This window comes from Felis catus, chromosome C2 (assembly GCF_018350175.1).
Source record: "Felis catus isolate Fca126 chromosome C2, F.catus_Fca126_mat1.0, whole genome shotgun sequence".
Classification (NCBI taxonomy): Eukaryota; Metazoa; Chordata; class Mammalia; order Carnivora; family Felidae; genus Felis; species Felis catus.
In genome coordinates this window covers 136,699,435-136,712,739 of record NC_058376.1, presented here as the reverse complement: position 1 = coordinate 136,712,739, position 13,305 = coordinate 136,699,435, and the positions used below count along the sequence as shown (strand labels likewise).

The window sequence follows — 13,305 nt, the reverse complement described above, 5'->3', positions numbered from 1 at the left end:
CACAGCAAAGGAAACAACCAACAAAACTAAAAGGCAACTTACAGAATGGGAGAAGATATTTGCAAATGACATATCTGATAAACTGTTAGTATCCAAAATCTATAAAGAACTTACCAAACTCAACACCCAAAAAAGAAATAATCCAGTGAAGAAATGCGCAGAGGACATGAAGAGACACTTTTCCAAAAGTATCCAGATGGCTAACAACTACATGAAAAGATGCTCAACATCACTCATCATCAAGGAAATACTAATCAAAACCATGCTGACATACCACTTCACACCTGTCAGAATGCCTAAAATTAACAACATCAGAAACAACAGGTGTTGGCAAGGATGGGGAGAAAGAGAACCCTCTTGCATTGTTGGTGGGAATGCAAAAGGGGGCAGTCCCTCTGGAGAAGAGTATGGAGGTTCCTCAAAACATTAAAAATGGAATTACAGTAAAACCTTGGATTGCAAGTAACCTGTCCTACAAGCATTCCACAAGATGAGCAGACATGTCTAATAAATTTTAACTTGATAAGCAAGCAATGTCTTGCAATAGGAGTAGTACGTGATGCCAAATGTCACATGATCGCAACAGAATGAATGGTTCTTCTCTCGCTCGCTTGCTGCAGGATGCTTCTCTCTCCCATACTTGGATGTTCGGTCTCAGGCTGTGGTGTTTGTTAGAAATCAGAACATTGGAAGGTGCCTGCAACTGGCGCTAGTCAGTACTTTGTCATTCAAAGCACTGGGGCGCCTGGGTGGCGCAGTCGGTTAAGCGTCCGACTTCAACCAGGTCACGATCTCGCGGTCCGTGAGTTCGAGCCCCGCGTCAGGCTCTGGGCTGATGGCTCAGAGCCTGGAGCCTGTTTCCGATTCTGTGTCTCCCTCTCTCTCTGCCCCTCCCCTGTTCATGCTCTGTCTCTCTCTGTCCCAAAAATAAATAAACGTTGAAAAAAAAATTCAAAGCACCTATGCACCTTTGGATGGTCCTTTGCTTTTCCATACAAGAGTAAACTTAGGAATGCTTCGCTTCGTTCTAGGTCAGGATGCCGGCAGACATAGAACCTTTGCTTATTGCCAGTTACATTAAATACAGTATATGACAAGAGTTTATTAATACTGTACTGTACTCAATGTATACAATGGCCCCCAGGCAGAGAAAGGTTGAAAAGAAAGGTGCTAAGAAGAAGGAGATAATTACAGGGGAAGTTGAGAAGGAAATCATGGAGAAGTACAAACGAGGTATGCAAGTGGCCAAAATTGCAAGATCTTATAAGAAGTGTATGTCTGCATCTTGTCTGCAGAGGAGGAGGAGAAAAGGTGGAGGAATCCCTCACTTCAAATGAGATTAGGAGGATGTGTAAAATATGGGAAGCAGTGCAAAATTTTGTGGAAAAGCACCACCCAAATAAGGATGTAGCAGTGCAAGCGATGAATCTGTTTAAAGACAATGCAATGTCACATTTCCATGAAATCCTCAAAAGGAGGCAAAAGCTAGTGTCATTAGATTGGTTCCTTGTTAAAGTTGCACGAAAAGAAAAAGATTCCATTGAGCCAATAGATAGCAGTGATTCCATTAGTGATAGTGAAAGTCGTCCTACATAATAACCCTCCCATCTCTTGTCTTCCCATCAAAAACCAGCCATGAAGGTTTTCAAAGGTAAGTACAGGTTAATTTGTTTACTTTTCTTTATATTTTGTATTTTCTTTATTATTTTGTATTACATTACAGTATTGTAATCATTTTTATATAATATTTTTGGGTTATGGAACGAATCATCTGAGTTTGCATTATTTCTTATAGGGAAATTCACTTTGATATACAAATGCTTTAGATTACAAGCATGTTTCAGAATGAACTGTGCTCACAAACCAAGGTTTTACTGTATAGCAATTACACTACTAGGTATTTACCTAAAGGATACAAAAATACAAATTCAAAGGGACACATGCACCTTGATGTTTATAGCGGCATTATCAACAATAGCCAAAGTATGGAAAGAGCCCAAATGTCCACCAACTGATGAATGGATAAAGAAGATGTGTATGTATACATACACACACATATACATATAATTGAATATTATTCAGCCATCAAAAAGAATGAAATCTTGGGACACCTGTGTGGCTCAGCTGGTTAAGTGTCCAACTCTTGATTTTGGTTTCAGGTCATGATCTCATGGTCATGCTCTCTCTAGGAAGGAAGGAAGGAAGGAAGGAAGGAAGGAAGGAAGGAAGGAAGGAAGGAAGAAATAGGTGAACATATGGGAGGAGGAAAAAAGAGAGGTAAATAAACCATAAGAAACTCTTTTTTTTTTTTAAATGTTTATTTTTGAAAGAGAGCGCGCGTGCATGAGTTGGGGAGGGGCAGAGAGAGACAGAAACTGAAGCAGGCTCCAGGCTCTGAGCCAACAGCACAGAGCCCGATGCAGGGCTCGAACTCATGAACAGGACCACAAGATCATAACCTGAGCTGAAGTCGGATGCTTAACCAACTGAGCCACCCAGGTGCCCTAAGAGACTATTAAAGATAGAGAACAAACTGAGGGTTAATGGAGGCAGGTGGGTGGGGGATGGGCCAGGTGGATGATGAGTTTTAAGGAGGACATTTGTTATGATGAGCACTGGGTATTGTATTTAGGAACAGAAAAAAATATAATAGAATTCAGGAATCCTATTCCTGAAACCAATATTGCACTGTATGTTTAACTAACTAGAATTTAAATTTTTTGTTTTATTTATTTTTGAGAGAGAGAGAGAGAGAGAGAGAGAGAGAGAGAAAGACAAACAGGGCACCAGTGGGGTAGGGGCAGAGAGAGAGGGAGACACAGAATTTGAAGCAGGCCCCAGTTTCTGAGCTGTCAGCACAGAGCCTGATGCGGGGCTCGAACTCATGAGCCACGAGATCATGATGTGAGCTGAAGTCAGACACCCAACCAACTAAGCCACACAGGTGCCCCTAACTAAGTAGAATTTAAATAAAACTTTGAAGGAAAAAAAAAGAGATAAATTTATTTCAAAAAGAACTTTATACCATTATGTTTATGGCATTATAAATGCTAGCTGTATTTTCATATACACAGTAGACTCAAAGTATGACAAGATTGTAAAAGCATGTATTGAAGTACTACTTAAAACCATCTCACATACCAACAGTGGTATGCTAGACATGTCTGTGGAAACACCAACTCAAATATTTGTAGTTGGTCAACAAATGCATGACTCTCCCAGGCAACAATATCATACATTCTTCTTTCTCCTCCTCCTCCATCCTCCTTCTCATCTAACCTTCTTAAACGAACTGTATGTACTCACTGTCTCCCAATTTCTCTTCCCTCACCTTCTCTTAAACCCACTCCAATCAGGCTTTCACCCCGACCACTCCCACTTGGCTTCTAAAACACCACTACTTGTCAGTTTCTTCCTGCCCTCCTGGACACTCCCTGGCTTTCTTTGCTGATTTCCCCCTTTCTCCTCAATGTCTTAATGTTGATGAGCGCTTGGATTCAGTCTCGTAACTCTTTTCTTCTCCCTTGGTGATTGCATCTCAGCCACATGCCTTTAAACATATTAAATACAGTCTATATACTGATGACTCCCAAATTTCATCTCCACTTCAGATCTCTCGCCTGAATTCCCAGTGTGTACTCTGCCTCCCTGACAGCTATACCTGGATATGTGGTAAATCTCTCACATTTAACACATTTAATGATCAATTCCCAACTCCCAATCTTTGCCTCCAAACCTACTCCACTCATGAGTCTTTCCATCTCAGTTGATGGCAACGCCCTCCAGCCTCCCATCACTTCCTACCCAAATCTCTGCTCCCATCCAGCTCTAATCCCTCATTATCCCTCTCCTCAAAACTGCAATTGGATTCTGCCCTGCTTCCTTCCACAGCGTAATTTCAATACAAAAGCCTTGTAAAATATGTTAGATCATATCACTTCTCTGTTCAAAATCCTTAGAGGTTTCCCATCTCAAAGAAAAAAACTAAGTCTTCATAATGCCCTACAGCGTCTTAAATAACCTGACCCCTCACTTCTTTGACCTCCTTTCTTCTGTTCTCTTCCTTGCTTATGCGGCTCTAGCCATTGTAGTGCATTCTTTCACATACAGTCATAGTCCTCAAAGGCTATGATTATGCCCACTTTGAGGATGAAAGAAAACTGGAGCCCAGAGAAGTTCCTTGGCCAAGGTCAACATCAAGTTCTAGAGTCAGAATTTAGTCTGTTTCACTCCCAGATATGCCTCCCAAGTATACCCTGCAGTCTCACACATTCTTATTCTTCTCAAATAGGCCCAACTATTTTGGAATTGTATTTCTGACAAAGGTGAGATTTCATGTCAGTAGCTAAGTGGTATTGGGACAACTAAATATATATCTGGAAAGAAAATCGAGCTGGATTGCTTCCTCTTTTCTTATACAAAATTTAATTCAGGTAGAACAAAGATTTTACTATTAAAATGAATCCCCAAAACATCCAGAATAAATCACAAGTAAAATTATTTATAATACTAGAGGAAAAAGAGCAGAAACCCAGAACCACAAAACCCATAATCATAAAAAAAGAAAGAATGGTAATCTAGAACACAAATTTTAAAAACACTACATGACAAACATACCATAAACAAGGTGAAACACAAATAACTAATGGAAAAAATATTTATAATGAATATGTCAAAGAGCTAATTTCCTGAATTTACTAGGAGCTGGTACAAATTAAAAAAAGAGAATTGTTCTTAAAACAATTGTTAAAAGTACATGAAAATATGCCCAACCTCCCTTGAAATGAAAGAAATGCAATTTAAATCAGCAAGGCGATATCATTTTTTACCGAGCAGGAAACAAAAGGATTCTGATTTTGTTAGCTGCTCTCTGGCCTCAGAAAAAATTAAAAAAAAAAAAATAATGTAAAAAAAGAAAAAAAAAACCTCATTAGCTGCTACTCATTAATCCCTACCCATCCTCAAAAAAATGTTTAATAGTTAAATCCACTTGGTGTAGACCTTGCTTTGAAATATCAGTATCCAACATGTAAACCACCACCTGAACCACTTTTTAGGGTACCGTCCCTCAAATACTCACATGGGCTTGCCCATGTCCTGGTCTTACACCCTTTGTCCACTTCCCAAAACCTTCTACTACACCCATAGAACTCCTGATCCATAATCAGCAAAAATCCCTATAATTTCATCCTGGCTCCAAACTCCTCCTCTACCACCTTGAATTAATTCAAATTGGGCTTCCCCAAGGGCACTGGTGGCCTTGTAGCCTTCTCTGGTGAAAGCAGTTCGTCCTCTGACATTCCATTGTTCCTCCCCATGTTTCTTACTATTTTTCGTCTCTCAGGTCATTCCTCCTCATTCACCTGTGACGAGGCACATGACTCACCTCCAAGCTCTGCCATAAATAAATTCTGGGGGACCTCACTGTCCACATAAGCAATCAATCTAATAACTGACCTCAAAGGTCCCTAACTTCTTCATCTCCAAGCTCTTTCATTTTACCCTAGCCACCCACTCCCATGGTGATACCTTGAACTTTTTCACTTCCTTCCACTGCTCCATTTCAAAAGTTTCTATTCAATGTCAAACAACCCAGGCTCTTATAACAGCCTCTCCTTCCAATTTTCATTAACTTCATCAGAACTTCAAATTTATAAACGTCTCTATTTTCTCTCAATCTATCTGTCCTAATGACCCACCTTTTTTTTTAAACTTCCTTACTTATCCACCTTCAATACCATGAACTACCATTTCATTGGTTCCCATTTACATTCATCTCAGACCACTTGCTAGTACTTCAGAAGAGCCTTTCCAGATTGTCCTGTCTAGCTGAGGTCACCCCATGACTGCTTCCACAGAAATGTGTTCCACGTTTTCAACATGCTTTTCAGAATTAGAACCTTACAGTTATACTACATTATGTGATAAATATCTGTCTTCACCATTAGACTATAAGGTCCACAAAGGTGAAACTGGGTAGGAGGGAGACTTTCGCTTTTCATGTTATCCCATTTTGTACTGTTTGAATGTTGTAGCCATCTATTAAAGGATTTTTTAAGGTAAAATCATGACTCTCATACAAACTAAAATGAGTAGATATCAGAAATTTGATTTAACCCATTAATTAACGAAGGAATCATTTTGAACTATAATTAGTTCAAAAGAGAATTCAAAGAACCACATGCATCTGGGCAATCAGCATTGCTAAAATGATTTATAAACAGCTTCAAAAGAGCTCTATTCTCAGGATAGAAATCAACTGAATTCCACTGCACACAATTCATTTGCATTTTTATAAACAAGAATTATTTCATTATTATGAATTTTCTACAATATACAAAATTATAAAATAGCTCCAGAACAATGAAAAGCTGAGATAAGCTGGAATGGTACACCAAACGGGACACTTAATATTTTTTTTACCTGTTTCAAAGGTTTTTATAATTTTTCCTACCCATCAGTGTATGTATACTATACATTAATATATGTATGAATTACTACTTAGTTTTTAATAATGTTAAAGATTATCTGTGTAAGGAATTCCGACCTAATTTTATATGCATTTTTGTACATAAAAAAACTTGTAATTTTATTTCAAATGTTTTGAGATCTAATTGACAGATAACATTATATTAGTTTCAGGGGTACAACATAATAGTTTGACATTTGTGTATATTGAGAAATGATCACCTCAATGTCTAGTGAACATCCATCACAACAAATAGTTGCAATTTTTTCCTTATAACTTTTAAAATCTATTCTCTTACAACTTTCAAAATACAACACAGTATTGTTAGCTACAGTCACCATGTTGAACATTACATCCCCATAACTTACTTATTGTATAACTGGAAGTTTGTACCTTTTGACCACCTTCACTCATTTTGCCCACCCCCTACCCTCCATCTCTTGCAACCACCAACCTGTTCTCTGTATCTGAGTTTGGTTTTGTTCAGATTCTACATATAAGAAAGAGATTATATCGCATTTGTCTTTATCTGATCTATTTCACTTAGCATAATGCCTTCAAGATCCCTCCATGTTGTTGCAAATGGCAGGAAAAAAAATATTTCCTTCTTTCTTATGGCTGAATTGTATTCCATCATATATTTACACATACACCACAACTTCTTTATCCATTCATCCATCAATGGATACTTGGGTTATTTCCATGTCTTAGCTACTATAAATAATTCTGCAATAAAGATGGAAGCACCTATAGCTTTACAAGTTAGTGTTTTCATTTCCTTTATACATAACCAGAAGAATTGCTGGATCATACAATAGTTCTATTTTTAATTTTTTTTTGAAAGAGAGAAAGAGCATGAGTTGGGGAGAAGGGCATAGGGAAGGAGAGAGAGAAAGAGAGGGAGAGGGAGAGAGAGAGAAAGAGAGAGAGAGAGAGAGAGAGAGAGAGAGAGAGAGAGAGAGAGAGAGAATGAATCTTAAGCAGGCTCCACACTCAGTGTGGAGCCCAACGTAGCGCTCAACCCCACAACCCTGGGATCATGACCTGAGCCAAAATCAAGAGTCGGATGCTCAACTGACTAAGTCACCCAGGTGCCCCTCTGTTTTTAATTTTTGAAGACCCTCCATATATTTTTTTTCCATAGTGGCTGAGCCAATTTACATTTCTATCAACAGAGCACAAAGGTTTCCTTTTCTCCACATCCTCACCAGCATTTGTTATCTCTTATCTTTTTGATGATGGCCATTCTAACAGACATGTGGTGATATCTCACTGTGTTTTATTGTTGTTTTTTTTTAAATGTATTTAAGTATTGACATACAATGTTACATTAGTTTCAGAAATACAACACAGTAATTTGAAAATTCTATACATTGTACTATGTTCACCTCAAAAAGCATAGTTACCATCTGTCACCATGCAACATTATTACAATATTGTTGATATATTCCCTATGCTGTAGTTTTCATCCCTGTGACTTACTTATCCTATAACTGGAAGTTTGTACCTCTTAATCCCCTTCATCTATTTCAGTCAATCTCCCACCCACTTCCCCTCCAGTTCGTTCTCTGTATTTATGATTGTTTCTGGTTTGTTTTGTTAGATTTCACATATAAGTGAAATCACATGATTTTGTCATTCGCTATTTCACTTACATAATACTGCAAATGGCAAGAACTCATTCTTTTTATAGTTGAGTAACATTCCATCACACACACACACACACACACACACACACACACCATAAATTCTTATCTATTCATCTATCTATGGACACGTAGGTTGCTTCCATAATTTGGCTATTGTAAATAATGTTGCATTTAATATAGGGTGCATATATCTTTTCAAATTAGTGTTTTCATTTTCTTTGGATAAATACCCAGTAGTGGAATTAATGGATCATATGGTATTTCTATTTTTAATTTTTTGAGGAACTTCTATACTATTTTCACAGTGGCTGCATCAATTTACATTGCCACCAACAGTGCACAAAAGTCCCTTTATCTCCACATCCTCACCAAGACTTTTTATTCCTTGTCTTTGTGATAGTAGTGCCATTCTGACAGGTGTAAGATGATATCTTACAAGGTGGGTTTGGTTTGCATTAGCCTGATGATATTGAACACCTTTTCATGTGTCTGTTGCCAATCTGTATGTTTTCTTTGGGAAAATGTCTTTTCAGGTCCTCTGCCCATTTTTATTTTTTTAAAGCTTATTTATTTATTTTGAGAGAGAGAGAGAGAGAACATGCACATGCAAACAGGGGAGTACCCAAGAGAGGGAGAGAGAGAATCCCAAGCAGTCTCTGTGCTTGTCAGTGTAGACAATCAATCTCACAAACCATGAGATCATGACCTGAGCCAAAATCATGAGCCAGATGCTTCACCAACTGAGCCACCCAGCTGTCTCCACCCATTTTTAAATTAGATTATTTGGTTTTTTAGTGTTCAGTTATGTATGTTCTTTATATATTTTGGATATTAGTCTCTTCTCAGATAGATCTTTTGAAATATTTTCTCCCATTCGGTAAGTTGCTTTTCCATGTTCTTGGTGGTTTCCTTCACTGTGCAAAAGCTTTTTATTTTGGTGTAGTCCCTCTCATTTATTTTTGGTCTTGTTGCCTTTGCTCTCAGTGTCAAATCCAAAAAATCATCACCAAGACCAATGTCAAGGAGCCTCACTATTTTTCCTTCCAGGAGTTTCAGTTTCAGGTCTTACATTCAAGTCTGTTTTTAACAAATCAAGCTTTCAGAATATGGAATTGGCTGTACAATATCTAAAAAGAAAGCAATCTGGGGGAAACAAACTACTACCCAGCATGTGTGTGAGGATCTGAGGGAAGGTTGGCTAATGTGTAACAGCCTCAAGGAGCAGGCTGGGGAGAGTCAGAGCCAGGGGCTAGAAGCCATTAGCCTTTGGAGTCTCTGGGCTGGAGGAGGGTTGTCCCTGGCTTCCAGTTTCTTTCATAAATGGCACTGCCCTCAAGGCAGGAGGGAGCTGAGGGCAGGGGAGGAGCTGGACAAGGATAAGTGATAAAGCCTCCTTTGCCCTCCTCTGCTGGGGGGAAGGGAGACCATGATGTACTTCTGGAAACAGCCAGGGGCCAAAAAAAAGCAGTAGTGGGGTGCAGTTGTGACAGTGGAGATCAGCTCAACAAGGGGCTGCACAGCAGGGACCACGGTGGTGACCGGAGAGGTGGTACTAGAACCCGAGTCAGAAGACGAAGTGCTGAGGGACAGGACCTAACGGGTGGACGAGCCACTGGAGGACAACGATATTATAACAAACTTGGGAGGAGGGGAAGAGTGAGACAGAGGTGCAGTTCACACACATACTAGACAGGCACTGTGGCGGCACCAGGGACCTTAAGACTACCAGGGGTCCCAAGGCCAAGCTGAGGAGCCTGCACGAGTGTCCGTGTGGACCAGTGCTGAGTGATGGTCAGAGGAGTCCTGTTGACCTGCTGACCTGCAGAGCAGCCTTGACCACGTGGGAGGAGAGGAGGAGTCCAAGGGACCCAAACTGTGCCCCACAGGCATCCTGATTATCAGATGGTGGGCAAAGCCACCTGGCAGGCAGGTAGCAAACCACCCAGTGATGATCCACATCTGACTGCCGGCATGGCTGTCATCACAGCCGGAATCAATTCATGCACGGATTTTTCTAGATACAATGCAGGGTTATCCTTCAATGCCTTTGCCATCAGATAGATGATTAGGGCCAGGTTGTTGTGCACCACACTCACATTCTCTTTTTTTCCCTCTTCTGTGGCGCTTATAATTTTGATTTCACTCCTGAAAAAAACTTCAGTTTTTGGAAACAAGATTCTGCTCTGTTTCCAAATCCCACACTTTGAAAAGCATTTATAAACCTCAGTCTCAAAACTCTGCAGAAGACATATAATTGTTTCCTGGTTCGTATAATCTTGGGTTTTATACATATATACACACGCACACATATATACATATACACACATAAATGCCTGATGCCAGATATTTCATAAATACTCTAGCTACTGTAAATATTGACTCCTCGGAATTGTTTTAGAAAATCAACGCAATGCATTAAAATCAAGTGTGGGGCAATTTCCTGGTCTCACGACAACTTTCATTTTGTCATTGAATTAGTATTAAATTGTATCTAACTCTGCACTACAGACTAATTACACTTTGTATTTCCTAAGGCTTCATAAAGAAATCTTTTCAACCTTTAAAGAAAAAAGCAAGCACGTTGCAGAGCACGAGAGTCACGAACGCTGAACTTGCACTGACAAAAACAGTCACAACCCCCCTTCCTCACCACTCCAGGTGGCCCCGGGCTGCCCTCCCTGTCCTCTACCCTCTCCCACCTAAGCGTCTCCTCTCCGGCCTGTGGTCTTTTGCACCCGCTGCCCCGGGCTCCCGCCGTCCGCCAACGCCAGGAGCTGGGTTCCTTCCCCACGCCCTGCCCTCCCCCCCAACTGCACAGGAGGCCCACCTGCTTCTAGGCCACTTTGGCGCCAAACCTCGAATTTCTCTGGCCATCCTGCTTCCCGATGGCTATGCACACGGAGCGGCTAGTTCGGCCCAGAGTGGCCCAGGTGCTGCACCCTCAGATGTCTCCCAGGAATCCGCAGGGACGGCCGGCCCCTTCCGGTGCATTCTGGTAACCTCCGCCCACTCTGGGGTCAGCGGGCCTCGCCAAGTGCAGGTTGCTTGCTGCAGAGACGCAGACGGGCCAGAAGATCCAGATGGTCCCCTCAGTGGACACCTCTGGTATCCCCAAGCAGCCATTCATCCTCATCGGCCCAGACGGAGCTGGAACTGAGAAGGTGATTCTGGCTTCCCCCCGCCCCGAGACATCCAACGCCAGACAGCTCCTTCTCACCACCTGGGATGACCTCATCCCTGGCGGGACCCACGTCGTCAGGGTCCCGCCCCCACTTCTGTAGAAGGCCCACGTCCAGTGGCCGGAGATGGTAAGTACTGTGTGGTCTGTGATAACAAAGCACCTGGCTGTCACCATAGGGTTGTCAGTTGTGAAAGAGGCAACATTTATTACAAAGGGGCATAAGGAAAAATTTGACCTACAGCTGTCAGAGCAACGAAGGCTGCATCATCAGTAAGCGGCACCTGAAGAGCTGTCAGTTTTTCTGACTGAAAAAAATGCTTAGAGATGAGTACGAAAATGGAATCTGTCCAGTGTGAACAGAAGCCCTTTGGCGGGGGGGGGGGGGGGGGGGGGGGGGGGGGGGGGGGGGGGGAAGGAGAAGAAGCCCTTTGATGTGCGGTGGGAGAAACCAAGGAACTGTGCCGCTTCAGCTGAGAAATAGGTCTTCTTGATGCAGGATGCTTGTGAACATCCAGCAGCCTTTGATATACGAGGATGGTATGGTTCTTCTGATCACAGATTCTAAAGCTGACACAAGCCAGGGGGCTCCGGACACACCGCAAATGTAGTAGCGTCCCTTGCCAACCTAAGTGAATCCCTTAACAATGCCAAGTCTTCAGAACACCATGGGAGAACCAGTCTGCAAGTGAGGTTCCTTGAGCATGTGATACCTTAGCAAAAGCACTTAATACCACAGCTTCTTGTCTCCCAGCCTGGCAGACAAAATAGCAGAGGAGAGAGCATCCACAGCATCACTGGAGACCAGTCCACTATCACTGAGGTCAAAGACACCCTCCTTTTAGACACTTACATTTAGGTTTGTGATGCCTGGCCCCATTCCAGAATCCCTCAACATGTGCTACATCTGCAAGTCGACATCCCATTTGCTTTTCCTCCCCATGGTCTGGGCCCCAAGTTCAGTCACTTGGTCAGGAATGCAACATCAGCCTTGTGCTGCCCTACTGGAATGAGCTCTTCAGCCTTGGCCTGCCCCAGTGTGCCCAGGTTGTGAGTCTCTCCAATATCCTGACAGTTATGGTCAACCACCTACAGAACAGCATCCAGGGAGATAAACTTTCTGGTTACTGAATAAAGCAAGTCATGGAGCACATCTGTAAGCATCAGGACTTCTGTTAACAGTATGGTGAAGCTGGATATGGACAGCTATGAGTATGCATACTAAGGTAAGCTATAGTTCTCTTTAGTCCAGATCATTCGGGTTTGACCAGCACAAACCAGATCGAAAATTCCAAGAAAATACAGAGATGGGCTTACAAGACTATGTTCAGAAACCTTACTCAGAAGACACCTACCAATTGGCCTGGATTTTCATCTGTCTGCCGGGACTTAGGCTGATGATGATCTCCAACATAACAGAAGAACTTAATTTTTTGTTTTGTTTTGTTTTGTTTTACTGGTTGCATTGTCAATGCTTTGATAGCATAATCCCCTATATCCTCAAAATGGAGACAACAGAGTACAATGGCCAAATCACCAGAGCCAGTATCTAATGCACACCACACACCTGCTGAGAAGCAAAAGAATCTTCCCAGGACTGCTCAGATACAAAGACAATGAAGTAGTGGTATTTTGGTATATACAAATATTACCAGTATGTTAGCCATTCCTTCCTCATTTCTTCTTATTTGTTAATCCCAGACAATAGCAACCAAAACCTAACAGGATCCTTTTTTGCCACGAGAAATGTTTTCATGCCTTTCGGTGACACAGCAGGTTTTGGAACAACCGTTTAACTTAATTTGTATTTAGAAATTCTCAAAGGGCAAATAACAATAACAAAGTTTTATAATCAGAGACTATAATTAAGGAAAACTAAAAGAAATGTTTTGAAAAACAAAGAAGCCTTATATTCCACGGTAAATTCTAGCTCACTAAGAAAGAAAAAAACCTTAAGATAGACATTCACAAATAATTTGCTATTAACGTTCCATTGAATGTTCAGCTTA

General features: G+C 41.3%; 1 pseudogene; it reads left to right on the top strand.

Moving 5' to 3' along the window:
* The first annotated feature begins 1,635 nt into the window (after positions 1–1,635).
* Positions 1,636–12,849, top strand: LOC101081245 (annotated as a pseudogene).
* Positions 12,850–13,305: the final 456 nt, after the last annotated feature.